The following is a 27,263-nucleotide window of genomic DNA, read 5'->3' as shown; positions in this document are numbered from 1 at the left end:
AAACCCATGGGCCCCATAAACAACCCCTGAATCCCTCTGGAGCCTACAAAGGTAAAAAGCAGAAGCTCAGAGAGCTAAAACAGCAATTTTAGGACTCACAGACTTCAGAGAGCATTGAATCCTTGTACCAGGGAGCCCAAGGCATCTTTTTCCACTCTGTGGCCTTTGATAGGTTCACTCCCACCAAAGTTCACCCCATGCCCCATCTCTCAGGGGATGATGTGTCTGTGGTGGGTGCAGTGGGAGGTGCAGGGGTGCAGTCACAGCACAGTGTGCACAGCAGGAACTGGAGCCACTACCCTCTGCCCCCATAATGTTTCACAAGATGAGCAGTAGCAGCACCACTGTTGCTTTGATATTTGCCTTTTTTTTTACCTTCAGAGAGTGGAAACCCATGCTCTGAGCACTGGGAGCAGTTACAAACACTGCTCTGGGGAGAAGTCCCTACAAACAGCCTGCAGCAAGCACCCAGCACCCAACGCTCCCAGCTCAAGCACCTGCAGGCTGGCAAACTCCTGAGCCATCCAAAGTAAAGTCTTATCAATGGGAAGTGCCAGCCAGGCCTAAGCAACACTGAGCTGCTCTCCCCACCTCGAGTGGCCATGAAAACACACAGGATTTGTCCAGCCGGGATGGCTCCTGCTCAGGCATTTATGTTTATGGCTCATGGACAGGTTTTTAAAAATACATCCCCGTGCATGCACGGATGTGCTCCAAGATACACTTATATCCACAAGCACATGACCTAGGAGGTGGGTTAGAGCTGAAGTGACTCAGCCTCCCGGTTACAGGAACAAAATTACCAACCACTCATAGACGTCTTATGTCTCAGATGGGGCTAGATGGCACTGTAAGTTAGTTAATGTCCCTTTGCCTCAGGAGATTTCACTTTGGCATTAAGATCAGTGGAAAACCAGGAAAGCTGGTGCTCACTAGGGTATATTTTCCAGAGCTGGGCTAGGAATTCACACCAACAGCTGATTCAACACATTTTCAAGGTACCTAGTTAGGAGCTGTGTCCAATAATTTAGTCATTCTCTGGAATTTACTTCTTTCTTTTTTTTTTTTTTCAGAAATAATTCTTGGCTTGACAGCATTTAAACATATGTTTTCTCCAAATACTTGGCCTACATCTTCCCTTCTTTAATTTATCCCATTTCTCCTCATTAACCCCTGCCCCCTCACCCCCGTTGTTCCCATGCTGGATCCCTCTACCTCTCCCGGGAGAACAGTGATGAAATGACATTCGCCTCCCAGGCCTCCTGGCACATCACCGTTTCTCCTCGGGATCAGCCCAGCGGGGCAAAGAGCCCTTTGGCCCGGAGCCCCTGAATCACTTAAGGATGCACAGCTGAAACGGAGCAGAGCAAAGAGGTGCAGGGGGGCGAGGACCGGCCTTGGAGGGACAGTGCCTGGCTGTATTCAGGTCACAGCATTCCGGTCCCACGGCCTCCTCGGGTGTCTGCCTGAGCTGGTTGGGAGACGAATGAGTAAGGATCTGCCCTATCTCACACCCAGACCTTCCAGAGGCTCTGCGCTCTGGGAGCTGTGGCTGATGGCACTGTGCCACCGCCATCCACGCGGCTGGGGAGGAAGGGGGACGTGCAGGCCTGGCACAGCACATCTGCCCCTGGGGCTGGGAAGAGGGTGGCCACCTCTTTAACTGAGACCCTATCCGTGCATCTAGCACTCCGATGGGTATCTCTCTCCCATCAGTTAACAGAGGGAGCAACCCTTTAGGGAAAAGAAAAAAAAAAAAAGCACACCAAACCCCCAAAATCCCCAAAACACACTCCCAGCACAGGATCCCATCAGCTCCCTGACCGCCTAGGTCATTCATGCCTGTGAATCGTTTCCTCAAGTAACAGATTAGTCACGTACATTTGCAAGGGCAGGGATTCTGCCAAATAGCTGAGGAGCAGGGCAGGAGAACAGCAGTCTGACAAAAACAGGCAGAGGAGGGGAGAGCAGAAACCAAACCTTTCTTCCTTTTCTCCCATGGCCCTTTGGTTTTCAACAGCGTTTGCATACACAAGCTGTGGAACAGCTGCATCACGTGGCGGTGAAATCCGGGCATTATCTGGCCAGAGACTTGGACAACCCTGTCTTTCCTTTTTCACCCCCGGGCTGGCAGAAGCATTGCCCAGCAGCCAGAGCACTGACAGCTTCTATAAGGTTGGGACCAAAAGCCTCCCATAGTAGAACAACGTTTGGCAGCTGGGAAAAGCTCTCAGTTGAGCTCCCATCTTGGGAGTGACTGACAAATGCCAGACCCCAGCAGGGCTGACATAGGCTCGGGCTGCAAAGTGTCCTGCTCAGAGGCAAGTCACTGGGAGAGGAAAACAAACAGGAAAAGGTCCCCAAAAGCTCCTGATTAGTGTTACTCAGGCTTACTGCAAACAGTTCCTTTCTTCTTCCAATAGCAGGCATGAAAAATCACCACTGTCACTGGAGCAGCAGCGCGTGGAGCTGTGAACAGGTCAGACTGCTCCTCTGTGCTCCTCTGTCAAACTGCCCCTGTCCCAACAGCCTGCCGGCCACGAATGGCCTGGGAGGAAACAAAGAGGGAGATTCAAAGCAAGAACACCTGAGTGATCCAGTAACAGGGGGGAAAATAATGCAGGCTGTTTCGGGTCATATGAATTGTGTGTACATTCCCAGACACTCAGTCTGTCCCTTGTAGTTCAGGGAAATGCTAAATGGGCAGCATGGCCTGGAGAAACTGTAAGGAGGGGAAAAGCAGACAAGTGCCTGGAGGAAAGCTGATGAGCTGGTTTTCAAGACAAGCGTTACTACTGCAATAAGAGATAGGGACACATGTAGGCGTTCCCTGTCCTGGTAATAAATAACAGCTACAAAACTCTTATTAACCTCTGTAAAACATGTTGATTCTGCCAGCCCATCCATCATGAACCTATCTGTTACTGTGGTACTCACTTCAGCTGTCCCAGAGAAAGACAGAAAACACAGCAGGCTGGCCACAGCATCCCACAATCCAAAGGGAGCCACAATTGCAAAGGATGCATCCTTGTCATAAAAATGATACTCCCCTCTTGTATCCTCTGCCTTAGGGGGCAGCACTGAAAAAGAAGACTAAAATACAAGCATCACTTTTGAGACAGGAACTTCACCATAACACAAAATAAAGGAACAAAAAAAAAAGACTACCTCAGGAATCTTCTACCTTTCCTTCCTAGGAACAAGCAGCCCTGGGGCCTGGCCTGAGCATTTGGCCCAGTGAATTCACTTGCAGTCCAAAGAAAGCCTGGCCCCATTCATCAGCAGGGATGGGAAGTGCCAAGTCTCCTCTCCTCTCACCATCCCACTTCCTGGAGGGGAATTCAAGGAACAAGTGGCCTGCTAGTGCTGAGACGAGTTCTGTCCCATGTGCTGCCAGGCTTCCCACACTGCCCCATCTCAGAAGTAACATGGGGAGGAGGGGGAAATGCATAAATCAGAGCTCTGATACTTGGCACTACACCAGGACATAGATTAGACTACTCAATCATTTTAATTGCTATCCAACAATAATAATCTATTTAGGTGATTTACTCTAAAACATGCATAGCACTTTGGTATGTTTATAATGCTAATTGGGAAGGTCCTGAACCAAATAGCCACCCCGGGTAGCAAAGATGTGTATTTGGGGAGATTTATTTGTTTAGCTGTTTTCAGAACTTCACTAGAATACTGTTTTTCTTAGCTTTTTTTGCTTCAACATATATATTTTTGTCTACTTACTTGTCAATCTCATGTATTTGGCAGACATAAAAAAATGCAGAGCAGTAACCAAAATTACACACACTTCCCATGCAACACAGGGTTATTCTTCCATGACTTGTTTCTGCCCTGCATATTTAATTTTGTACTCCTGTGAGGACTTGGGTGCTCAGGAAGAATGCCACTTTTAGAATTACCAGACCTAAGTAGCTGCAGCTACATAAATGAGGAGTATGTCAAGACGTGAGGAGAGCCAATGGTTTTACTAGGTCATCAGTTAACCCACATGGCCAGGAGTGCAGGTGTGAAAGTGATAATCCACCTCCAAGACAGATCCCAGCATGCTTCCATGGGAGTTTTGTGCTTCACAGAGGCATCTTGCCCTGTGAAAGATGGTACATCAGAAAAAGTTCCTCCTGCTTTACCTGCGCTGTTAGCACCTGTGTTATTGCAGGCAGGCACTGGGAAGGATGTGTAACAGCAGAAGCTGTTACCTACCATATACTGAGCAAAATCATGGGGGAAAAGATGGTGCGGCCTCTATCTGGCTGTGTTTATCCTACATGTCAATAAACAATAAAAGCAGGGCACTGAAAAATAAACCTCACTGCTTCAAAAAGCCCTCAGGAGAGTTTCTTCATTGGTATCATATTTTTTGTTTCTTTCTGATTTTTTTTTTTTTTTGACTGTTGAAGTTGACATCTCTTTTCCTTTTGCTGAACCAGCATTTCCTGACAGCAAACCACGGTCAGAAATTTTCCATCAAGCCCTGAAGTGTGTTTCAACATTTGGTGCTTGTGCATGCTTATGAAAAGAGGTTAATGTCGATCTCAGAAAATTATCTAAATGATGTTCAGAAGGGTACCAACAGTGAGGAGTAGCACCTGCATTTGGGGAAGTCCAGACACTCTCTCGCTTCTTTGCCTCAGAGAAGGGGTCAGCTCTTATCTGCTCTCTTACATTTGTAATGGTGATCCTCCTTTGCATGTTTACTGCCCAACCGACCTGTCACTTGGAAAAAATCCTTCCATGGGGAGCACTCTTTCGTGACACAGCACATCCCCTTCCAAACACCCTGGGGACATTCTGATGGTTTTAAAACCAAACATCTTGGAAAAGAGCAGTGCTCTCCTAATAAACAGCAGTGCAGTCAGGCCTCAGAAGGCAAACAAGCAAGGCAGGAGCTTGTGGGAGGAGATGGTAATAAATACAATAGTCAGCTTCTTAATCACTATCCCCAGTGTCTGATAACCATTACCTTGTTTCAGCTGCCCTCTGCATAACAGTGACAGGACAGCCTTCCACATTTGGAGGACTTTACCCAGCAAAATCTTCTCAGGGATGAACAAGCACTGATGTGTAAACACACCCAAGAACTTTTAAAGGTTGGAAAAGGAAAATCTCTCATGCTGTGTGGGCCATCAGACATGAGGCAGCCTGGGTACAGCAGTCTCCAGTCTGCAGCAGTTGCACTCAGCAGCCCCATCAGTCAGGAGGCTTTTTTGGGAGCAGGGGTGGACACAGCGAAAACCAGCCAGTCCTTACTCAGAACTCCTGCCTGCAGGGCGCTCAAGCCAAAGCTGTCTTGATGTGCTTTTAAAAAAAGGCAAATGACAAGCAAGGCATCATTTCCTTCAAAGCCCAGCACTTCTCCTCCACTGAGACATCCAGAGCTGCTATCATCAGCTGAAGGGGCAATAACTTCACCAGGAGGCGAAGCTGGTTTATGAGGGGGAGGAGGAAGAGTTAAACCAAACTCATCAACCCACCCAGTGCCATCAGGCAGCAGCTTTGAGCTCTGAGACACGACATTGCAGCAGCACGCCCAAGAGAGGATGTGTCCTAAAGGACACAGCTGATTCATTATCCCGCTCAGGAATCTCGGGCAGTTTCAGCTGCAGAGGCCTGACCTGCTTGGCAGCCAGCCGGCCGGCATCAGCTGCCTCCTGGAAAAGGGAAAGAAAAAATAAAAAGCTTTGAAACGACAGAGTGGGCAGAGGAATGGGGAGGAGGGGAAAGGAGGGAGTGTGGGGGGAGAGGTGGCCTTGCAGGCTCTGGTTGAGTAAGAGGCTAATTCCCCCCCCCACTCCCTGACCGCGACTCCATCTAATTACCCTGTTTCCTCTGAGCTGATTGGAAAGTGGCCTTGTGTCTGGAAAAGGCAGTAAGCATCTTACATGCATCTGTTCCACCTAATCCCTAATAACTAGTGCCTGTGTGTTCCGGGAGAGGAGGAGGAGGAGGAGGAGGTGGGGGAGCACAGGCAGGGAAGGGCCAGGAAGGGTTTCCCATGTAGGCTGCCATGTGGCAGAGGGCAGGGCGGCCTTGTGGCCTGGGCTGGGGGCTTTCAGGGAACTAACATTGTTCCTCTTCCGCCTGTTTCACAATCTGGAGGCCCTTTCCTCCTTCCCTTTGCAATAACAACAAATTTTATTAAAAAAAAAAAAAAAAAAAAAAAAAAAAAAAAAAAAAAAAAAAAAAGAGAGAGGCCTGTGGCTGGGAATAAGGACACATTTTGCTGAGCCTCGCTGCAGTTGGGATCTGTTTAAGCCACTCGTTTTCCCCTTGCCCTAATCCTGCATTATCCTTTAGGCATGACGTTCAATTCCTGAAGGGGGGTGGGAAGTGCTCTCCAGGGCCCTGCCTGGTTTGCCCAGGAATTTGGATTGCACTTTTTATGTGCAGCTCCGGGAAGGGGCAGAGGGACAATTACGCAGCCCTTTAGTAGCCAGGCAGGCACATTTTCAGTGAGCTCTTCCTAGTGGGAGCTAATTCTACTCGAAGAGAGCACAAGGATAAACATCTCCATTTGCCAGTAAAAGGATTGTCACATCTGGAATTTACACAAGTTATGAGGAGCCAGGAGCCACTATTTCGTTTCACTTGCGTGGCGTCATAAAGCATGTTAGCACTTTAAAAGTGTTGCGGGGCAGATGGATGCAGGACAAGGATAACAACTCCCACAGCCCTGCCATGCCCCCGCCTTCCCCTGCTGCCATCGGGGGACACCAGGCTCAGCCCTGCATCTTGCTCAACGCCCTCAACTTTGCTCCAGCCCCTGGGAAGGGAGGCTTTTGTCCTCCAACACTGCCAGCTGGCTTCTCTTCTCCATGTTATAGTCCCAGGAGGCTGGGAGAGGGACCCACTGTGCCCCCTGCACACCTCATAGGGAGTGCCAGCCTTGCCCTCAGGCTCAGCCCACATGGAGGAGGACTCATCGAACGATCGCTTTAAACCAGTTTCAAAAAGGTTGGCTGTGCCTCTGTGGGCTGTTTGTTTCCAAGAGCTTTCCACATTTATCCAGCCAGTTTTCCACTGTTTTGCTTTTGGATTTTTGCAGTTGCAAACTTTGAGCGCTCCTCCTTGCAAGAGCCTCCTCGCTCATCTCTCAGCACACTAATGGTGCCAGAGGTGGGAACAGGCCCTGTGGGCTGAATTCCCATAAGAAGCCCCTGTCCTGATCCCAACAAAAACACTGGGAAGCATCCTGAAAAGAGCAATAGGTACAGGCATCCACAGACTGGACCCATCCCATCCAGTACCAGTGGACATAAAAATTAAGGGGAAGAAGATTAAGTCAATGGCCTTTTGACCTTTGGTACTTCTCATCTGCACACAGGCCTTAAGGATGAGCAAGGCAAAACCCAACAGCCCATATTTCCCAGTTTGTTTTTTTGTCACTTTGTCGCGCGGAGCAGTGTTTACCCAAGAAATGTGCTCCCTGCTGATTTTCATTAGGGACCAAGCTACACTGGGTGGGAAAACCAGAACAAGCACAAATCTCATGGCCTGCCATGCTGTTTGTGAAATACCATGCAGAGGTAAAGGCCTTCAGGTTACCATGTGGAAACCCAGATGTGATTTACACCTCCTCCTCATCCTCACTCCAAGGAATGAAGATCTGCCTTGGGGAGGCTCACTTTACCCTGCAGAGGACTGGCAGCATCACTGCTCACTTTGCTGCTTGCTGGCAGGGCACAATCCCAGCTTTTGTGAGTCATGCACCCAGCCCATGCAGCCTGGAGTCCCACCAGCGCTCACAGGACCCTGTTGGAGAGCAAACCTCATGCCAGGGACTGCTGCCCTGCAGTGGAATACACAGCAGTAGCTGTGCACGGGTGATGGGAGATGGGGAGAGCTGGCTGCCTCCTACTTGAGCTCTCGTGACTGACCAGAAAAGTGAAGTGAAAGAGCACAGTGGGAAGCTGCAAGGTCACACTTTGCTTCTAGTGTTATCCAGATCCTTCTGCAGGGCCTTCCTACCCTCCACATGCATAATTCATCCCATGTCGCTCTAACTAAACTTAAAGCCCCTTGAGGTAAGTTGGTGCAACTTTCCCATGAGTGCAGGCTCCTGACACTGTAAGATTAGCAGCTGAAAGAAAAAAAAAACAACACTTTAAAGTGTCTTCAAAACCTCCATCTTTAGGTAACAGATAAGTGGCATAAACACTCAAAGTAATGTGCCCACAACCACAGGCAGTTTTCTGTTAATTCGGGCTGAAGTACTTCGAAAAGGGAGGTCACCTTCCTCCCAAGCTGCAAAGATGACTTCAGGGAGGAGCTGTGACCACAGGTGTCCCTGTAGCACACACTTGCCTGAATGTGTGAGGGTTGGCATGGAATATAAACAGTAGCAAGCAGATGGTGTTTTAGGAGGAGAAAATATCAAATTTATGGCCAGAGGTTGTGCTTACAGTTACAACTGCAGCCTCATTACCTCCTCCTCAATATTCCTAGCTGCTATGCCACAATGGCTCCAGGCCTCTGAACAGCACCTTTTCCACAGCCTGGTCATTGCACCCTCATGAAAAAAATATCCAAACATGCCAACCTGCTCTTCAGAAGACACAATGGCATGAACTCTGTTCCCCAGCTACATCTCCAAATGACAGGGGCTGCAGAGGGGGAAGAAGTAAGAAAATGTGGCTCAAACAGATTTCCTCTATTAAAGAGTCAGCACGGGAGGAGATTTACTTGCACCAGAGTGCAAAAGACTGCCAAAACTTACCTAGCATTTATTTGCAGAGCTGGGAGGAGAGCAGGGAGGTATGACCACCTAGGCTGCCCTCAGTTAGTGCAGAGCAAGTTGAGGAGCTGTGTCTCACAGTCCTGTGCCGTACATAGAGAATGTCAATCAGTCCCTCAATATCTTGTATTATTTGAGATACCTTTCAAAGCCTATTTAAGGGTATCTGAAACAACATAGCTGTTTGCATGACAAATTCCACAAGCTGCATACACACACATGGTGTTTTTCAATAGTGCTAAAGAAATAAATTCGCTGTATCCTGCTTCACGCTCTGCATATGGCACCATGCTCCCAGCCTAGAAGGAAATAAAACAATCACTATATGGTATGATAGGGGTTAGAATGAAGTGGCTATTTTCTACTGTGCTTTCACCAAGGTCCTGTCTTTCCAGGATGAAACCTTCATATTTGGGAATACTGAGCAGATTTATTCTGACACCTGTTCTCTGGGAAAAGTCTGCAGCTTCTCAAAAATAGGCTGTGAATACAGCATCTTCATGGTCACAACCCACTGAAGTGCACTCATTATCACCCATCCCAGCTGAGCTAATTAATCCTCAATAGTAATGGCTTATTTTAATTGTCTGAACTCTGTTAAGGCAGGACCAAGTGTCCTTAACTCCTCTAATTCTAGGAGCTGGATTTTCAGCTCACTTCATGGCTTGCTTTTTTCTTTCACTCTTGCACTGTCTTTGCACTTAATCACATACCACAGAGCACACCTTGTGAAAACCCATATCTTCAGGCCCCTGTCCTGGCCCAGGAAAAAGCTGATTTTATATGGAAGATGACCCTACTTCGAAGGTGTCCCTTTCACCCAAAATGTCTCTGAGATAAAGATATTATACTACTTGAGTGGGGATAAGCAGAGTCGAAGCTGCGTGAAGCTGGGCTGACCCAGAGCATGGCCAGGGCACTCGGCTCCCCTGGGAGGAGATGCCTGGCTGGGGACCAATGCTTGTCCAGAGATGGTCTCCTTGGGGGCTGCTGATACTCAGCAATGAGTATAAAATAATGTCACATGAATGCATGAATGGGCCTGGGGGCTGAGTGACCACTCCTGAAAATCTGAGCCAGAAGCACTCACCCAGGGCTAAGAAGTGAGGGAACTGGCAGAAGCACAAGCCTTCATTCTCCTTCTTGCTGTATCTCTCCTTTAGCCACAGCCTCCATGGTAAAAACTTAGCTGCTGCAACTTTATTTAACAATTATGTCGCCATTAGAGTTCAGAAAGCACCTGCAGAATCCAGTTAACTTACCACACCAAAAAAATAAGAAAAAACAAGGTACTTCAGATGAAAAGATAAAATGATGACATTGTTTTCAAGAGTGAAGCCTTTACAGTTTATAATTAAATATAACCCTCTATTTGTGCTACTAACCAAACTTTATTGGAAATCCTTGAGAACTTTACTTCATACACTTTAATGATAAAATGTAAATAAGGCATTTTCAGAGCAGGTAACAAACTTCTTTTGCAAACAACAGAAGGTATTTTGCCCACACCACCAATGTTACAGGTGATGCAACTGAGGGGCTGAGTGAACACAAACTGTACAGTTTTCCCTTTTTATATGAACTTGTGTAAATCAGGAACAATTCAACTGGTCATTGAGCATAAGAGAAACGCAGGGGTATGCTGTGGCTATAGCCTATTCAGCTATGGGTTTGTATTTAAATATTTTTACAGTATCTTTTACATTGGTGCTTGGGGACTCCCAGTAGTCAGAGATGCAATTAGATAAAAGAGCCTATTTGACTTTTCATCCTTATTCCTTCCTGCCTTGCTTTAGTGGGTTTACAGTACAATCTTTCGACTAATTAAACACATTTGAATATTCTGTGGCGTGTGCAATGAATGTATAATTAGACTCAAGAGAAGGATTATGTGCTTTCGAGCTGACACTAACACTTCAGCATAAAGGTACCCCAGGCACCACTAAATGTAACCCATGAGCTCCTGTTAATAGCACGCTGCCTCTGATCTCCAGAGGATTATCTTACTCTGGAGCTCTTCTAGGAGCTGTACACTGAAAGGGGCCTGAAACAGATACCCTGTAATTTACATCCCTGCTTAGTCCCTCGGTGAGGAAAGGCAGCCTTTGCTCCAAATTGTAAGTGTTTCTTTCCTTCTCTGCTTTTCAGGTCTGAAGTTAAGGCACATGATCTTCAGGGCGCAGAATGCTGTAAGAAACCTCTGGGTGGTTTCAGGGAAGAAAGTGTATTTTTTTTGCCTTTTTTTAAATTCATATTCAGTACTACTTTTTTTCCCTATAAACACAGAGTAACCTCTTAAATTAATTATACTTGACAAAACCCCATCTCTCTGCTCCAAAATTAAAGATATCTGCTGCTTTATCCTCACCAAGCACTACATCCTAGTGCTATTATTTACTATACCTCATAAATATCAGTCCTTTTCCTTTCCTCTACTTGGCACTTTTCCCATAAATTTTACACTGCTGTGCTTTGTTTTTGTTGTTGTTTTTTAACAGAGGTTAACCCTCCCAACCACCACATGATAGTGATTTTTTTTCCCCATTTTGTGGTTGGACCAGCTCAGACAACTAGATAAATATTGTGGGGAGCTGACCCTTAAATATCAGGTTTGCCTGTATTTTTTCAGAGAGATCTTTATTTCCTTAAGTTGTAGGTGGTCTCCTTAAGACAGCAGGGAGACAAACCTGGTGTAGTGAAAGGAGGGGAAAAAGAAGAAGCAGGAAAATCCCCTTAGGATGTTTCCTGTGGTAAAACAGAGTAAAGAATATTTTCAGAAACAGTAAGAAATATTTTAGGGCAGCTCCAGAAAAATTCAAATCTAAATCTTCTGTGGGGTTCAGTGAACTCTGCACATTGTGCCTTTCCTCCAAAACCTGAAGCCAGGCAACTTGAACCTGATTTTGGAGTGAGTAATGGGGACCCTGGCATTTCTGTACCCCTTGGCAGTTATGAAGAGGGTTGTGTGGGTTTTTAAAAGATTTTTCTTCAGAGTAAAGGTTAGTTAAACAAACAGTGGGCTAGCTACTGAAAATCAGCCCCTATCAACTATTGTCAGCCACAGATGCAGATGAGGGGCAAAGCTCCTTTACCAGCAGTATGGCTTTAGAGTAAGCAGTCTGCAAATTTCCTCTTATCTGAAAAAGAAAATGATACCTGGACAGGCCAGGAGATAACAGCAGGCGTGCAGCCTCGATGTCAGCAATACCTGTGGCATTGCTGGCATTACCCTCGGGTTAACATGGCAAATCACACCGTGCCACTGCAGTTCTGTCACTTTTCCGTAGGGCCAGCCCCCTTAAAAATCTTCCTTCAGCAGGAGGCTGGCTTACATTTGTTGTTGTTGTTTACACTGCCAACAGGACGTGTCCTCTGCCGGCACTGAGGAGAACTGTACCGGAGAAGATGTAGGACCTGTGTCAGGGTACTTGATCCCTGGATTTCATCACACATAACTTCACTGCAACTGCTTTGCTTTGCCCCTTGCTCAACAGCAAAGAGGCACCCCGACTTCAGAGCTTTGTATCTGTGCCCAGACTTCAAGGCTGACATACCTCAACATTGAGAATAAAGTGAAAATCTCCTTTACTGTTCCAAGAGCATGCAGTTTGGAAAGATCAGGGATGAAGCAGGTGCTCAGCTAGGGAGCATTGTGTGCTGGTCCCAGCTTATGGTGGCCAACTCCAAACAAAGCTGCTCCTCTCCCTGGGTAGTCAGGTTGGCCCCACTGATACCCTTCTGCAGCCCACCACCAGCCATGGTGGAGCTGCTCTGTGCCACCCACTGTGAGGGTGAGGCTTTCAGGGTTGCAGGTTTCCTGACACAGGGCATCTCCTGGGACCCTTCTTCACTTCTCCTAAAGCCCTTTTCTGTTGGGAAGGAAACCCCAAAGTGTCTGCCTATTCACATGGAAACATACCATGTATCTCAGCTGGAGCTGCTGAGGCAGATTGCTAAATTTAATTACCAGTTCCAAGGGCTGAGACAGTGAATGACAGGTCAATTCATGCAGTGAGCTAGCAAAGATTGCTGATAAGTGCTTTCTAATTGAAAGGATGATAAAACAACTATTAGTCACTGAGGAGCTTGAAGAATGAGTTAGTCCTGGGGTTTTTACACTATGAAGAGCAAGAAGTGCTAATCTCATCAGCACTCTGTTGTCATTTCCTACCAGCCTAGTCACTCAAAAGATTCAGGAGGGATCATGAGTGACATTGCAGAGGGGTGACCAGTCACTTCTCCCTCAGTCCTATTAAGGAGATTGAATAGAAATAATCATTAGCAACGTGGATAAAGTCTGTTGGACTCTGGAGAGCACCAGACATTTCTGTGAAGGGAAAAACCAAAGAACAAAAATAACCTCTTGCCCACAGCTCCCTAGGGAAACCAGTTGCGTGAACAGCACGATGTAGCCTTCACAGAGCACCTTTCTGCTGCATTAAGTGACACAACACTGGGCGCTGAGAAGGCAGGAAAACAGCAACCACCCATTAGCAGGAACCTCTGCTGCCTTGTTTCCACGCTGTGCAACCCTGGATAATTTTTTTCTGCTACTTCTCTTTCCTTTCCTCCTCTTTTGCCAGTCTTTCTCGACCAGGAGATGTTCAGAGTGAGACTGGCAGTGCACTTGCTCTGTGCCTAACATGAAGGGCTACAGCCCTGGCTTAAGGCTCTGGGTACTGCTGTCACATGGATAATCACCCAGGACACTTGCACACACCACATTGCTGAAATGGTAACCATGTTAGAGGTGAGCTTGGGACATGGCCAGGTGACACAGGCCACAGGACACGTATAAAGTGAGGTTTTGCCAAAGGCAAAAGGTCAAGGCATTTTTGCACCCTTAAGAAGCAGACCTCATTTTCTGCATTAGGATGTGCCTTACTTTTTCCTTTTTGACCCACCAACATCCACGCAGAGTTCTCACTACCTGGTACTTGGTATTTGCAGTGGGAAGCAAAACATTTACCAGGAGGTTGCAGCACTCCCAAAATGGTGTTTTCCATGTTTAACTAGTGACAGATTTGCTGTCTCTCCATCAAAAATTGTGTAAATTCTTTCTACAAGGAAGACCATTACACATGGAAAAGAGTGTGCCTGGCTGGTGCATCTGACTAGATATTGACATGAGGGGAGAGAGACCATATTTACACTAACCAGTGTGTGAAAGTAATCCAGTGATGGCATGATAAATGTGCATGTATTTATGGATTCAATGAGTTTGTAAATAATTCCAGATCCCTAAACTCTTGGAAGTGCAGATGAGTCTTGATCAGCTCATTCTTGTACTCAGTATGCTTTGCCTCAAGTCAAAAGCCCCTGGCTATGGACAGACACCTTCTTCACAGTCAGATGTGCAGGAAGGTATTTTGACAGAACTGCATGAGACAAGTCAGATCAGCTCTGCCAGTAAAATCTTAGAGATGTAACTTGCAGAGGAGGGACAGGGCAAAACATTCTTCCAGCAACTGTGTCCAAAAGGTATATCAGCCAGGAGTATAGTGACTACAATATTATATTAACATTTAAACCAATGAAGGTCACCTTGGGCCACTCACACCACATCTCAGACTTGACCTCCATACACTCTCCATGTTATAATTATGTATCAAATATAGTTTTGCATATATAAGTATGCATCAAATATATATTGGTTTAGTTTATGTAGTCTCTAAGAGTGCTATCCCTGTTGCACCTATGTTGATATAAAACTTTACTGACTAAGTAAAATATATTCCTATAATACATTTATTTATGGATTTTTAAAAAAATTTATTTGTTTGTACTTACATAAATATTTCTAACTTAGGGATAAGCTGTGCCACTCTAAATCCATACAAACTACTATGTGTCCACTCTCACTGCAAGCTTTCATACTGGTGTTTGGAAAAATGCACCTGCTGAGTATAACCACCACAGTCCAAGGCTTTGGTGGTTATAAAGCTTCAATATTCCTCCCAATAAAGGCTCCCCTGCCATTTTCACACATACTGTGGAATAAAAGAAACATATCTCAATGCCACAGAAGCTTTTCTCCATCACTCCATGTTTTCATCATCAGTGAATATCCTTTGGATCAAAGATTGTTGTTTGATCCCAAGGAAAAGGTTAACAATGTCAGCAGTGCTTAGGCAGTTGTACCACAAATCAGATCAGGCAACTGATCCCCCTTGTTTTTCTAAATAAAAACATATTTAATTTTTCAGGGTCTCTTGTTTTTTTTTTTCTTGAAACATTTTTTAAAGCCAGCTGCAGCTGCATCCTCCATCTCCTCAAGCCACTGCCTGAATTAGCATCCATTTAAATTAATAAGACAGATATCCCAAGTTTTATGTTTCATGCTTACAGCCAAGCTGAGCAGATGTGATGCATGTTTACAAATGCAGAGACATTTTGGGAGTTGCCCTGTTTGATGTCTGGACTTGTTTAGCACACACTCCTCATATTGCTGAGTTCTTGGAGGAGGATCCTTCCATGGTGACTTTACTAAATGAAATAAAATGAAGCCTCCTTCTGTTTAAGTCAAAGAGAACTTGGCTTAAAGCTTTTTTTCTTCCTTTTTTTTTTCCAGTTGCAAGATATCTCTTTAGCCTATATCTAACTGTGTCATCAGTAATTAGGCATGTAAAGGAAATCAATCTCAACAGGGATGTAAGATTCAAAACCTGCCAGTAAGCAGTAGATAACAACTCTTTTTAAGCACAAGCTCTTCAAAATTATGCTTATTAGTGGAACACAGTCTCTGAGTCAAACTCCCAGATAACCTAACAATAATTAATTTTGTTGGAAAGAATAAGCCTGAACTGTTGTGCTGACCATAGGAATACAAACCACTAAGATAAAGCCTGGACAGAGTTCCTCTAGGCTGGGAAGTATGAGCAGCAGTGTGACAATTGTGAGGAGGGACAGCAAGGTAAAAAACAAAAATACCAACAAAACCCAAAAAACCCTCCTAACAGAAATTTAGGCCTTACTGTCAGCCAGTAAGGAACTCTGTTCCCATTAGCCTGGAGATTCACAGTGTCCTGACCAGGTGCAAATCACAAGGACCACTTTGGGGGAATTTGTTTTCTCAAGCGATTTTTCTCAAAAAGTTTTCTCTGATAGTTACTGGAGCTAAGATTTCTCACCCAAGCAGACAGGAAAACGAGGCAAAGCACGGATATTTTGTGATCATACATGTACTTCCATATTTCTGTACACACACAATCACATGCAAATGCTGAGAAGGTCAAATGTGGAGCTGAAAAGAGTCAGTGTCCCTTCTCCGGTTAAATGTCCGCACACATAACATCAGGTTCAAACACTGAGGTGATGTAAATTGGAAATGCTTTGTCTAAGTCAGTAGGGTTAGGCCATTTGATGTTCATCCAAAATATCTTCTCTAAGTATATAGGCAGGCCATGCCCTAAATCTGAGCAGATTCCCTGGGTCAGAGGTAATTTACAAATAATCAATTTTACTCTTTTTTTCCTTCCACCTGGAGCTTATTAATCCATAAAATTTGGGAAACAATGAAAACCCACTGCAGTGTATTATTAGATTTTGAAAAGTCCTGCATTCAACAGTTGGAGTTGGAGTTGCTTCCAGGAGTTAGATTAACTAAGTTGCTCTAGCAACACAGTTCTTGAGATGCAGTCAGCAAACCAAGACTACAAAAACAAAGAACCCACAAATCAAGCCCACAAGGACAGGCAGCCAGTTCCATTGCTTCTGACAGCAAGGTAGTTTAAGCCCTGCTTTCATTTGGCCATGTGTGTCCTTAGTGATTTTGAAACTGGGAAGGACCTATTAGATATGTTGAATTGGGGTACTGCCAGTAGCTATTGCTTTCAAGACCTTTACACAGTGAGATGGGAAGAATGTGTCCATGAAATAGATACTGGAGCCTGTGTGTTTGTGCATGTGTGCGTCAACTTCAGAAGGAAAAAGGCCTGAATGAGTTAGATCTGTAAACTTATCTCCCTTTGGGAAAACTTCTCCTCCAGAAACCTTCTACTTTTTCAGAAAACACACATTCTTATTATTCCAGTTCTCACATATATTTTATAATTCTGACATGCAGTAAGATCAGTGTCTACATTGGCATGAAGGACTCCTGCAATTATGGCACAGATGAGGAATAAAATATCAAGACTGCTGCACAGATACACAAACTGATGTATAGGAAGGTTTAACATTCTGTTTAACATTCACAAATAAGAGTGCAGGTATACCCAGATACATCTCTATTTACTTTTATAGTTTTCACTTAATGACTTTATTTAGTCAAAATTCTTCTATGTCACAGAAAGAGGCACTTGGAAGACACTTGGAAGTTGAAAGGACGTGACAACACTTTGCCCGTCTGTTTCCATCTTGCATCCATACCCTGTGATTTCAATTCCACCTCCACATTGGGCTGAAGTGGAAGATAAACCAGCTGCCACTCCAGAGCATCACTCTGATAGGGAGGCAAAGACATTTGTGGATGGAGAGCAGGAGAGCAGCTCAGAGGACACAAAGCTGACCACTGGTCACACTGCATTGCTTGCTGCACCCCTTGACTCCGTGCCACTTCCAGATGTGCCTTGTAGCAGGTTCCATGAGCCCTTTTATCAGCCCTGACCCCCAGGAATTGCCTGTCTTCGGATTTTAGAGCTCCCTGCTCACTCCACAGCTGGTAATGGAAGCAGCCAGGCATCTGGAACAATTGACAAGTCCCTATTGCCCTCCCACTGAGTGGGGTGTGCCTTCCCATCCATTTGCTCTCTGGACCAGGAGTGTGGGCGGGGACAGGGGTCCTTCCCCACACTGCAGCCGTGGCAGCCGAGCTCAGCTGGGAGGCGCCTGCAGCTCCCAGGTTCAACCCCTCCACGTCCAGCAACTGGAATTTCTCAGATGAATGCTCCTGTCCTGGAACTCACTCCCCTTGGCAGCTGCTCAGACCTTGAGTCTAATAACCTTCAGGGCACCATACAAACTTCATTCATTTTGTTTAACCTTTGATTAACTGAGTTTCTTTTACAATTTTCCCTGGGATTGAGGCCTCCATGGCAAACAGGAGTGAGAAACAAGCTTCTTAAGTTTTTCTGCCAAAGCCAGCAGGGCAACAAAGTACCCCCAGCTATCTAAACCAAAAAAACAGTACTGAAATGTGTACAAGAAAACAACCTTAACATTGATAAACCTAAAAACACTGTCTGTAAAGACCTGACTACTTCTGCTTGTCTCTTTGGCGAAGAAAACATTTCAGACACAGAGCAGGGATATTGCAAAGGGCCAATATAAAATGCAGAATTAATCTCTTTTTTCCTTTAATTTCTAAAAACACCTGCTATGCTAAGAATGCAAGAGAAGTGATTCTTTCTTCTCTGAGCAATTGCTAGAGATGCTGCAGAGCCATTTTGCAATTGTGAATACAAAAACAGGTGGTTTATCTGGCAGTCAAACTGTGGGTATGATCAAAGTCTGAAGACTCTGGTGCTGGCACATGCATGATCCCCTGTGCTGCAGCTCACCCAGTCTCTCTTTCTGTTCCATGTCATGATTTTGTCATGAAGATTCTGAACCCCTTGCCCATGGTTTCAGATCATCTCCTATCCCAAGTGAAGGGACAGCCTCAGGGAAAGACAGCCTAGCTAAAGGCTCATGGCCTAGTTGCCATGATGAAGCAGGGCAGGGGAGAGGTTTAAGACATTTTAAAGTGTTCCCTGTATTTTGACAGTTATTAATCATGTTCCAGCTCTCTTAGTGCCTCCAGCTCCTTCATAAGTTGGTATGTACCTGCAGAACTCCAAGGGTGTCTATGGAGCTGCATAAGGTGAAAAGAAAAAACCCTGAGTTGTTCCCAAAGCACTTCAAAAATAATTGGCGTGATTGTGGTGTTGAGGTTTGTTGAGCTTTTTCAAAAATCCTGACAATTTCTGTGGCCCAAAGCAGGGTAGAGCTGACTTTCAGAGTCAGCATGGTTGGAGCATGTTGCATTTCCTCAAAGATAAGAGAGAGAATCATTTCACACTTTGCCCAGATTTGCAGTAACACTGGAGGTACGTGAATCACGGCGATAAATGTTGCAATGCACAGCGGACTCCTGATTCAAAGTCTTCCCTTTATGAAGCTTTCCTATCTCTAAGAGAGGATGATGTAGCTTTTGGGTAGATCCCAGATGTGGGATCCCACTTCAGCACAAACCACACTGAGACCTTTGTGGCAGACATGAGTCCTCTCTTCCTGGCCAGACATGCAAACACAGCTCAAACCCGCTCCTCTCCTTTGGGTCGGACTCAGTGAGACCTGGAAAAAGGAAAAAATGAGCACCACAACTTTTCCTGCTTCAGTCACAGAAAAGGACAATCTGTGCATGGCTAACACCTGTTAACCCAACCATTAATGGTCCATGCACTGGGCTTTCAGCTCTGCATATTTTCAGTTTGATCCCCAGTAAAGCAAGGTAGCGTCCACCACAGATATGGCCTCAGTGTTTTGGGGGAACCAGGCGAAACCCTGTGATTTCAGAATCTAGATCTGCATCCATATTTTGTAGCTACTGCCCAGGCCTGCTTTGCATTAATAATTTTGGAAAACACCATCACAAGAAGAAGGGAAAAACAAAAGTTTCCTACTCTGTGTGATGAAGATCCCACTTGGGAAATCACCTACCCCACTACTCCTGCAAACAAGATGCCAGGCATAAATATTTCACCCAGCTGAAATTAAATACAGATCCTTCTGCTGAACCTGCAGCTCCAGACAAACAGAAAAAGGCTTAAATGAAGGTGTGAGACCAAAAATGAACTTCAGCAGCATGAGTAGGCGCAGTGCTGGGGAGCACAGGGAAGCCGAGGTGAAATCATTTAGCAAGAGTACATGGTGGGAATTTGAGTGACTCACAGGAGCAGCAGCTTTCATTATTTCAAACCACTGAAAAACACCCTTGGTCCCCACACCAGGGTGTGGCTGCACATTTTGAAGTTGTCTCAGGTTTCAAGTGGTGGAGGCATCCGTGGGGCATCTGCGTGCCCCTGGGACTCCTCCCTGGCCCTTGATTCCCAGGCAGGGTGGCAGGATCTGCACATGCTCTGGAGGGCTGCCCGCATTCCCGATGTTTCAGGTAAGCCATGTGGCAGGGGAAGGCAGCCCCCTGCCCGGGGTGCACCCCTGCAGGGATGCACTGGCAAGGGGATCAGCCTGTGTGCTGCTGTGAGGACAAAACTTTGATCTTTCATCTTCTGAAAAAAGTAAAGTGCTGGGAAGGATAGAGAGGGGAGAGGAGGTCACAGAGCATGTAACCACCCAGAGATATTGCCCACCACCTGGGAATCCCCCGAGCATGGGAGAGGGCTTCCTTTGCCAGAAAGCTCAGCCAGCTGTTTTCCTAAAGGGCTTGTTGGGGTTACAAGTATCTACACATAACAAGGAGCATCTTTTAGCCTGCTCTGCTTTATATTAAGGACTTAGTAAGCACTTTCTGAATTCATTTAGTGACATCTTTCCTTCATTTCCAAAAGCCAGTCACCCACTGAAATTACTGACCTTAGTAAACACCAAAAAAATAGTACCATTCTTTTCACAGAAAAGCTTGGCATTAGTTCCCACTAACAACTGCAGAATCCTTATGGAAGAAGCCAATTAAGCAATAAAGCACAATAAAGTACGGCCTATTACACTAACATAATAATTCACACCTACAGTATTGCTACTAGAATCACACCTGCAGTGTTGCATAAAGCCAAAAGCCAGGAACTGTTAAAACAAGCTAGCCAGTTTATTATTACAATATAATTTCTGCCTGGGGATACACTGGAGAAAAGATAAAATATTGGTATGTGCTCTTATTAGAGTGTGAACAAAAATCTGGGGTTTAAAAGGGAAATGAACAGTGGTTTAATAGTAAAGTCCGATGGAGCTTGATTAATTTAAAACTATACAAAGCCAAATGCTGAAAATGAGCTAGTGGGGTGGGAATCTGCAGCAGAACAGGAAAGGAGTGGATGAAGTGACACCATGGCATCTTGCATCTGGTCTGTGGCCTGCTATCATGGGGCAGGTATTTAGCTGACCTTAACTGAAGGACCTCATTGAAGCCAACACAGCTATTATGTACATAGAGCTAGCTGCTGGGCTGGAAGTAATTTGATAGAAAAAAAATTAAGTGCTTAGTCTAAGTATCTAGCATGCTTTCCCTTTGAAACATCCCCCAGTGATAACTATCATAATTATACTTCCTTGCTTAGGTTGGTTGCAGAGGAATTAGGCAGCCATCACCCATTCTTGCTCTGTGAAGGGTTTCAGCTGTGTTAAAGGGATGGGACATGGCACTACTCAACCGTGTCAACAGAAGGTCATTTCATCCTAAAGCATTTCTAAACAGGGAAGAACTAAAAACTAAAAAGATTCAGACAGTAGAGACCCCTGTCTTATGGCACTCCCCAGACAGTTCAGAAAACAAAAGAAAGGTGTTGTTTTCTTACAGCATGAATGGGGCTGGATGTTCCTATTTCCCTTGGTTATGACCCTAATTGGACCTGTTCCAGGATATAAATGAGGGAGTGGTGCTCTGGTACTTGGGAAGTACCTTTTCCATTTAGAATTGTGGCCGGCCAGAGGACAGATGTAGCCTGCTCCTGCTCCAACACCTGGCAGGTTCTGGGGGCTCCTGGGGAGCTGAATGCTGGCACTCAGCATTCCTGTAACAGTGGCTGAAGCTGCCCCTGGCATTACAGGCAAAATAAAGGCACTGCCCATTCTCACACAATGGCTAAGAAACCTGCTCCTTACTGTGGGCTCCCTTGGTAGGCTGGGGCCCTGTGGGCTCCTTTGGCAAGATGGGGCCCTGTGGGCTCCCTTGGCAGGCTGGGGCCCAGTGTGCTCCCTTGGCAGGCTGGAGCCCTGTGTGCTCCTTTGGCAGGCTGGAGCCCTGTGTCCTTTGGCAAAATGGGGCTCTGTGGGCTCCCTTGGCAGGCTGGGGCTCTGTGGGCTCCTTTGGCAGGCTGGGGCCCTGTGTCCTTTGGCAAAATGGGGCCCTGTGGGCTCCCTTGGCAAAATGGGGCCCTGTGGGCTCCCTGGGCAGGCTGGGGCCCTGACTAACAAGCCCTGCAGCTTTTGCATCTCCTCATGGCCCTGACAGCCCAAGGCCTGTCACCTCAGCCCTGCTGTCACATCCTCCTCCTGCCTGGCCTCCCTGGCCCTGCTTTCCTGGCTGCCTGACGAGCTGCCACAGAAACAACCTTCCCTTCCCTTCCCTTCCCTTCCCTTCCCTTCCCTTCCCTTCCCTTCCCTTCCCTTCCCTTCCCTTCCCTTCCCTTCCCTTCCCTTCCCTTCCCTTCCCTTCCCTTCCCTTCCCTTCCCTTCCCTTCCCTTCCCTTCCCTTCCCTTCCCTTCCCTTCCCTTCCCTTCCCTTCCCTTCCCTTCCCTTCCCAGTGCTCGGACCTTGTCCCCAGGTGGCCCTGGGCGGCGATGGTCACACCAGATCTGCTGTGTCGAGGCTGCAGCCGCCATCCCTGGTAACACTTTAACTCCAAGCAGCCAGGCAGGCAGGTGAAAGGTCGGGGTGGTCCCTGCATTGCCCCTGCTGACAGAGTCCATTTCCCTGGTGGGGCACACCAAGGTCCCAGGTGCAGCCAGCCTCCTCAGGCCGGGTGTCCATCCTGCCCACGTCCTGGCCTGCATTCTGGATCCCAAGAGTACCTTTGGGACAACAGCCAGGCATGACGCTTGCCCACCACCAGATGCAGAGCTCTGGAGGGCACTTGACCTCAAGCCATGTCCCTGCACCCTAGTGGCCCCTCAGATCTCCAAACCATGCCAGTCTCCAGGAGTCCATGTGTGACAAAACCCAGGGATCCAGGCACTCCCTGAGGAGCTGAACATAGAACCTGGTGGAAACCCCATAAATTACACTCCACAGAGTTATGCAGGATTACCACTAATTAGTTAAACAAACCTTACCCTCTGTGATTTCCATGGAGACTCGGCGGCCCCAGCCTCCACTGTTTCTCTTTGGAGCTGAGAAGTTATCAGGGGCACTTCCCTCAAAACTGGGTTGAATTGCAACATTTTTCTGTGGCAGTGTTTGCTTTGGTCTGAGGAGGATTTCTGTGTGCAAAACAAACAACAACAACAAAAAAAAACCAAACCTAAAATGCAACAAACAAGTAGATAATTTCTAGGAACAAATTAATGTGTTTAGGGACCAAGTTGGAAGAAGAGGGTGAGGGGAAAAAAAAAAAAAAATTGAGGGACTTTAGAAATGCCTGGAACATGCCCAGAGCTTGTCCTAAAGTGAAACAGGGTGAAAAAGGGTTGGATCTTTTTCTTTCAAATTTGTATTCTACCTGTTTAAGTGGTTCCTTGAAAACTTGTAACAGTCAAAAGTGTGTTTCACTGCTCTGAAGTAAAAGTAATCTGGTCTTCCTATGCTTTTTTTATGAAACATCCCTTTACAAAGGCATATGCTGTGCTCTGTTCAGCTCCCAAGCTCCACTACTGAGCTACCACACATACATACAATTATTTCTAAAACCTAGGAATACAGAGGAAGGGGAGTGACACTCTGTACACGCTTTTTTTTTTCTTTAAAAAAGCCATTTCTAAAGATGTGGCAAGGGGGTCGGGGAAGCTCAGAAAGACACATTTTTTATTAAAACCAGATGTAGAAAGGGGGGAAAAAAGTTTGTGCCAACCGGCATCAAGGAGAATTTTTGTGTTTCAGCTTCGGAGTTGAATCTGCAGCACGCCGCGCCACATGCTGATATCTGTCAGTGTAACGACTACAGCATCTCAGCAGCAAAGCACTCCTGCCAGCAGAGAGAAGGGAGTTGGTAAACTAAAATCAACGTCCTCTCTCTGTCTATTACAGTATAACCTTTTGGACAGTTAGTGAGAACTGGTTCAAACTGTGCTGCCGTCCAAACTTCAGACCCATTGAAAAGCCTGCCTTGGCCCCAGGCCAAAGTCCAGTGTTTTATTACCAGTCTCATGTCTTTCTCTCCGTTGCCTTCCATTACCCACTTATTTTCTTCAGTTTTTTATTTAAACTAAAAAAAAAAGAAAATAAGTATCCTTATAGTACAAGTATCTTAACAAATTCTGGTACATGTCACAGACCTCGTTAATTGATTCCACATCCAAAACAGAAGACTTGGGCTATTTTTGTTGTTCAAAGCTGTACATTGGCCAACATCCTCTGCATATAATTAACCCCCTATTTCCATGGAATCTCTGCATTAACTTATTACAGACTCGGCTGGTAATGAACTCCCGGGAGAAGTCCACACACAAACATTGGCCATTGGCTTCGCTGCCCACGTGGATTAAACAAAAATTAATCTCATCTATTTGGTTATTCATTTGGTGTCTTTAAATTGGAGGCATTTTTCTGCTTCGTTTGATACACACAAAGAAAGAGGGATCTGGCTACTGAACTTTATCCAGAAACATCCATGTGTGGAGCAGATTAATGGGAACTTTTCATACCCATAATAGCTTTACAGCAGCGAAGTAGAACACGCAGTTCTCCCTGGGTGACTATAATGCTCTGGGAGACAGGGAAAACAAATGTGGCTCAAAGATAGTAATGTTTTGCTCATCAAGTGCTGGATAGTTTAGACATCATTAAAGTGACGTATTTAGAACTGAACCTGGGAGGAAACTCACATTTTGTTAATGTGGGGTTTTTTGTTTTGGTTTGGTTTGGCTTTTTGTGGTGCACTCAAACTTTTGCACACTGAAATAAAAAGAAGGATGTGACAGATAGAGATGTCCCGAAACAGCTGCTGGTATCAAGTGACCACATGTAAAATGGTAAAACAGAATTGACAGGCAGACTGGTAAGGAAAAGAAGTGGAAGCAGCAGGGATTACTGACTCTACCCGCTTCTTGCTGGAAATGGTGTTTTCTAAATAAAGAGAACAGAACAGATATTTTTATATGACTTATAACTTAACTGGTAGCAACCACCTAGCTGAAATCCCAGAGAGCGCAATCCCTCCTTCTCCAGGCTTTGCACTGACCGCAGCTCAGCCACCTTACTGCTGTGCTTTTCCCCGTGGGATAAGGCAGGGTAAGAATAGCAGTGTCCTCTGGAAAATGCTCTGAGAGCAACTAGAGAGGAAGACCTTAAGTGGATAATTATAAATAAACTAACTCTACCTCTCAAACTCTATCTCAACAAGAGGGTGGTTCCTGGGTTTTGGTTGCAGTCTTCAACAGCAATCATCACTATACCATGTGGGGATCTCTCTGCTCCCTTGGGCTCACATGGAGGTGTCCTGAAGAGGTGTCATTGGGACCAATGATCTCTTTTCCTTGCCATGGACACAAAAACTGCTTCTTGGCATTAACTGGCTTTGTCAGCTCAAAAGCATCAAGGTCATTCCATCTGTGCTAAGGAACTTCCTCAACCAGACCCTTAAAATTCATGCTCTAACTTTTGTGGACAGTACTAATCCCATTTCTTGCACGAGATCCAAATGTAGCAAACCTGCCTTTCCCGTAAATGCCCCTCCCTGCCTCTCATGTGATTTTGATTCTATTTAGAAAATACTCATTACTTGGAAAGGTATTTATGCAAATTTTCAGTTGAGGGTGTGCCACGTGCTGTGAAAACTCTCAGTACTGCCTAAGTCACCTCCTTGTACAATATGTCTGCTGTTGTAGGACATTGTGGAAGACGAGCAGACCTGGCCACATGCTTCAGAGCCCTCAGGATTTCCCCTAACAAGGACCCAGACAAATGCTTCTCTTCCTGCAAGCCAGGGATGGACCCCCTCCAAGACCAGCCCCTCAGAAGTGGCCTGAGCAGACTGAAGGAGCACATGCAGCGCAGCCCATTCCTCACAAGGGAGCTGCTAGCTCTGCCTTTCTCTGCAATGCCATCATTTTCAGACTGAGCTTTTCAGGCTCACCTAGCACTTGCTCAGGTGATTAAAGCTTGAGGTGGCAATTCCCTGCCTAACAGCACCCTAGCCAGCTGGATTAAACTTCACTGGCACTTGTCTACGTGCATCAAAGCCTTGCAGATGAGCAAGGGCAGATGGGTTTGGAGGAGGGTGAGCATGGTGGCCCAGCTCCTTCTTGGAGGCATCTCTTCCCTCTTCCCCCCTGACCTTTCCAGCCAGCATCCCCCCAGGCAGCAGGGCTGAGGCAGCAGCCAGCTGTTTCCTCCCACATCCCCAGCAGCTGCTGTCCCTCCCCCTGCCACCTCGACATCCCACAGGCACGGTGAGCTACATCAGTGGGAGAGCAGCCAGGGATCGCTGGTGTACAGCAAGAAGCAAAAATGGTCAATGTGCCATCTCTGCAAACAGGCTGGAGCCCCACAGTGCAGGAAGCACACATGGGTGAAGCCCCTCAGGGAGGGGGGAATACCTGCCCTGCACCTCAGCCTTGCAGAGGGAGCGGCAGGAGCTGTGTACCTTGTAATACCTGTTTCAGATGCACCTGAACAGAAAGCATTCTAAATTGCTGAAGGGCCTGGGAAAAGAGAGAGCATTCACAGCCATGGCCTTAAGTGCTCTTCACCTGAAAACCACCTGCTGAGATGTTGCCATGACTCTCCTGGCAGTGCCTCCAGGGTGGTGTGTCCTGGGGTGACATTGCTATTCATCTCCTGCAGTTTGAAAGATGAGCAACAGGACTGTGACTGGGTGCCCCATGCCTTCTGTGTTGTTGTCAGGCTGGACAGGGAGTGGATAGGCTTTGTTCATCCAACAAAGGTCTCCAGTCACTTCTGACAGGCTGCCACAACCTACTGGCTGACATCTCCTGCCGAAAAAGAAGGAGAGCAGAAAGCAAAGGGTGTACAGAAAATGGAAATCAGGCTTGAGGACAAATACCAAAGCCAGTGAGGATGTGGCTGAGACCCACCCACTTCTGCAAAGCAGCTTTGCAAGTTCTTTTGCCACCAGTATTTAACCAGTCAACCAGTTCATCTAGTCAGCTACGTCAGCAAGCACCTCTGCTCCAACCACAGCACTCTGGTCCTCCAAGCAATTGCTGCTCAGCCCTGCTCAGGCACACCACTGCCAGCTGGAAACACACTGGCTCAGGTACTGAAGCTGTGCAAAAGAGCAGCAAGGCACAGGGGATCAGCAAGCTGCTGGAGGATGACAGAAGTTCTCCAACACAGCTGCCCAGCTCGCCTTTTTCCGGGCACAGGGTGTCTTTTCCCAGGAACAGGGTGTCTCTGGCTAGATTACAGAAGGCAGAGCACAGCTAAGAAGAGGAAGCAAAGCAGAAGTGTCACGTATGCTCACTGCATCAAACCCAGCATCTGAAGGACACTGCTGTCATTGACTGTACATAGATAATTTCTGCAGGCAAACACATCAGTTGGACGTGTCCAGGCCCATGTTCATTACCAGCTTGGAGATGAAGTTGGTGGGACTCCTGCAGTGCAGAATTACTTGGCTCATTGCTAGCACACATTCTCACATACGAGTTTTTGCACCAGAGTGCAAAAAACATTGTGTAAGAGTTGTGACTTTAAGATCAGGATTGCGCCTAATCTAGCAGTCTTTATTTCACAGTTCCC

At 46.3% G+C, this 27,263-nt stretch overlaps 2 long non-coding RNA genes across 2 annotated transcripts; one reads left to right on the top strand and one right to left on the bottom strand.

The window, feature by feature from the left end:
* The first annotated feature begins 10,761 nt into the window (after positions 1–10,761).
* On the top strand, positions 10,762–12,337 carry LOC134429924 (uncharacterized). Its single transcript, XR_010030685.1, has 2 exons — positions 10,762–10,866; positions 12,112–12,337. It is a non-coding gene; the product is annotated as an uncharacterized LOC134429924 (long non-coding RNA).
* Positions 12,338–16,892: 4,555 nt separating this feature from the next.
* On the bottom strand, positions 16,893–26,822 carry LOC134420798 (uncharacterized). Its single transcript, XR_010028422.1, has 3 exons — positions 26,252–26,822; positions 22,679–22,825; positions 16,893–19,024 (listed from the first exon to the last, which is right to left on the bottom strand). It is a non-coding gene; the product is annotated as an uncharacterized LOC134420798 (long non-coding RNA).
* Between the last annotated feature and the right edge of the window lie 441 nt (positions 26,823–27,263).

Source organism: Melospiza melodia, chromosome 1 (genome assembly GCF_035770615.1).
Source record: "Melospiza melodia melodia isolate bMelMel2 chromosome 1, bMelMel2.pri, whole genome shotgun sequence".
In the NCBI taxonomy this organism is placed as follows: Eukaryota; Metazoa; Chordata; class Aves; order Passeriformes; family Passerellidae; genus Melospiza; species Melospiza melodia.
Note: the sequence above shows the minus strand (reverse complement) of the source record. Positions and strands in the feature narration are given on the sequence as shown.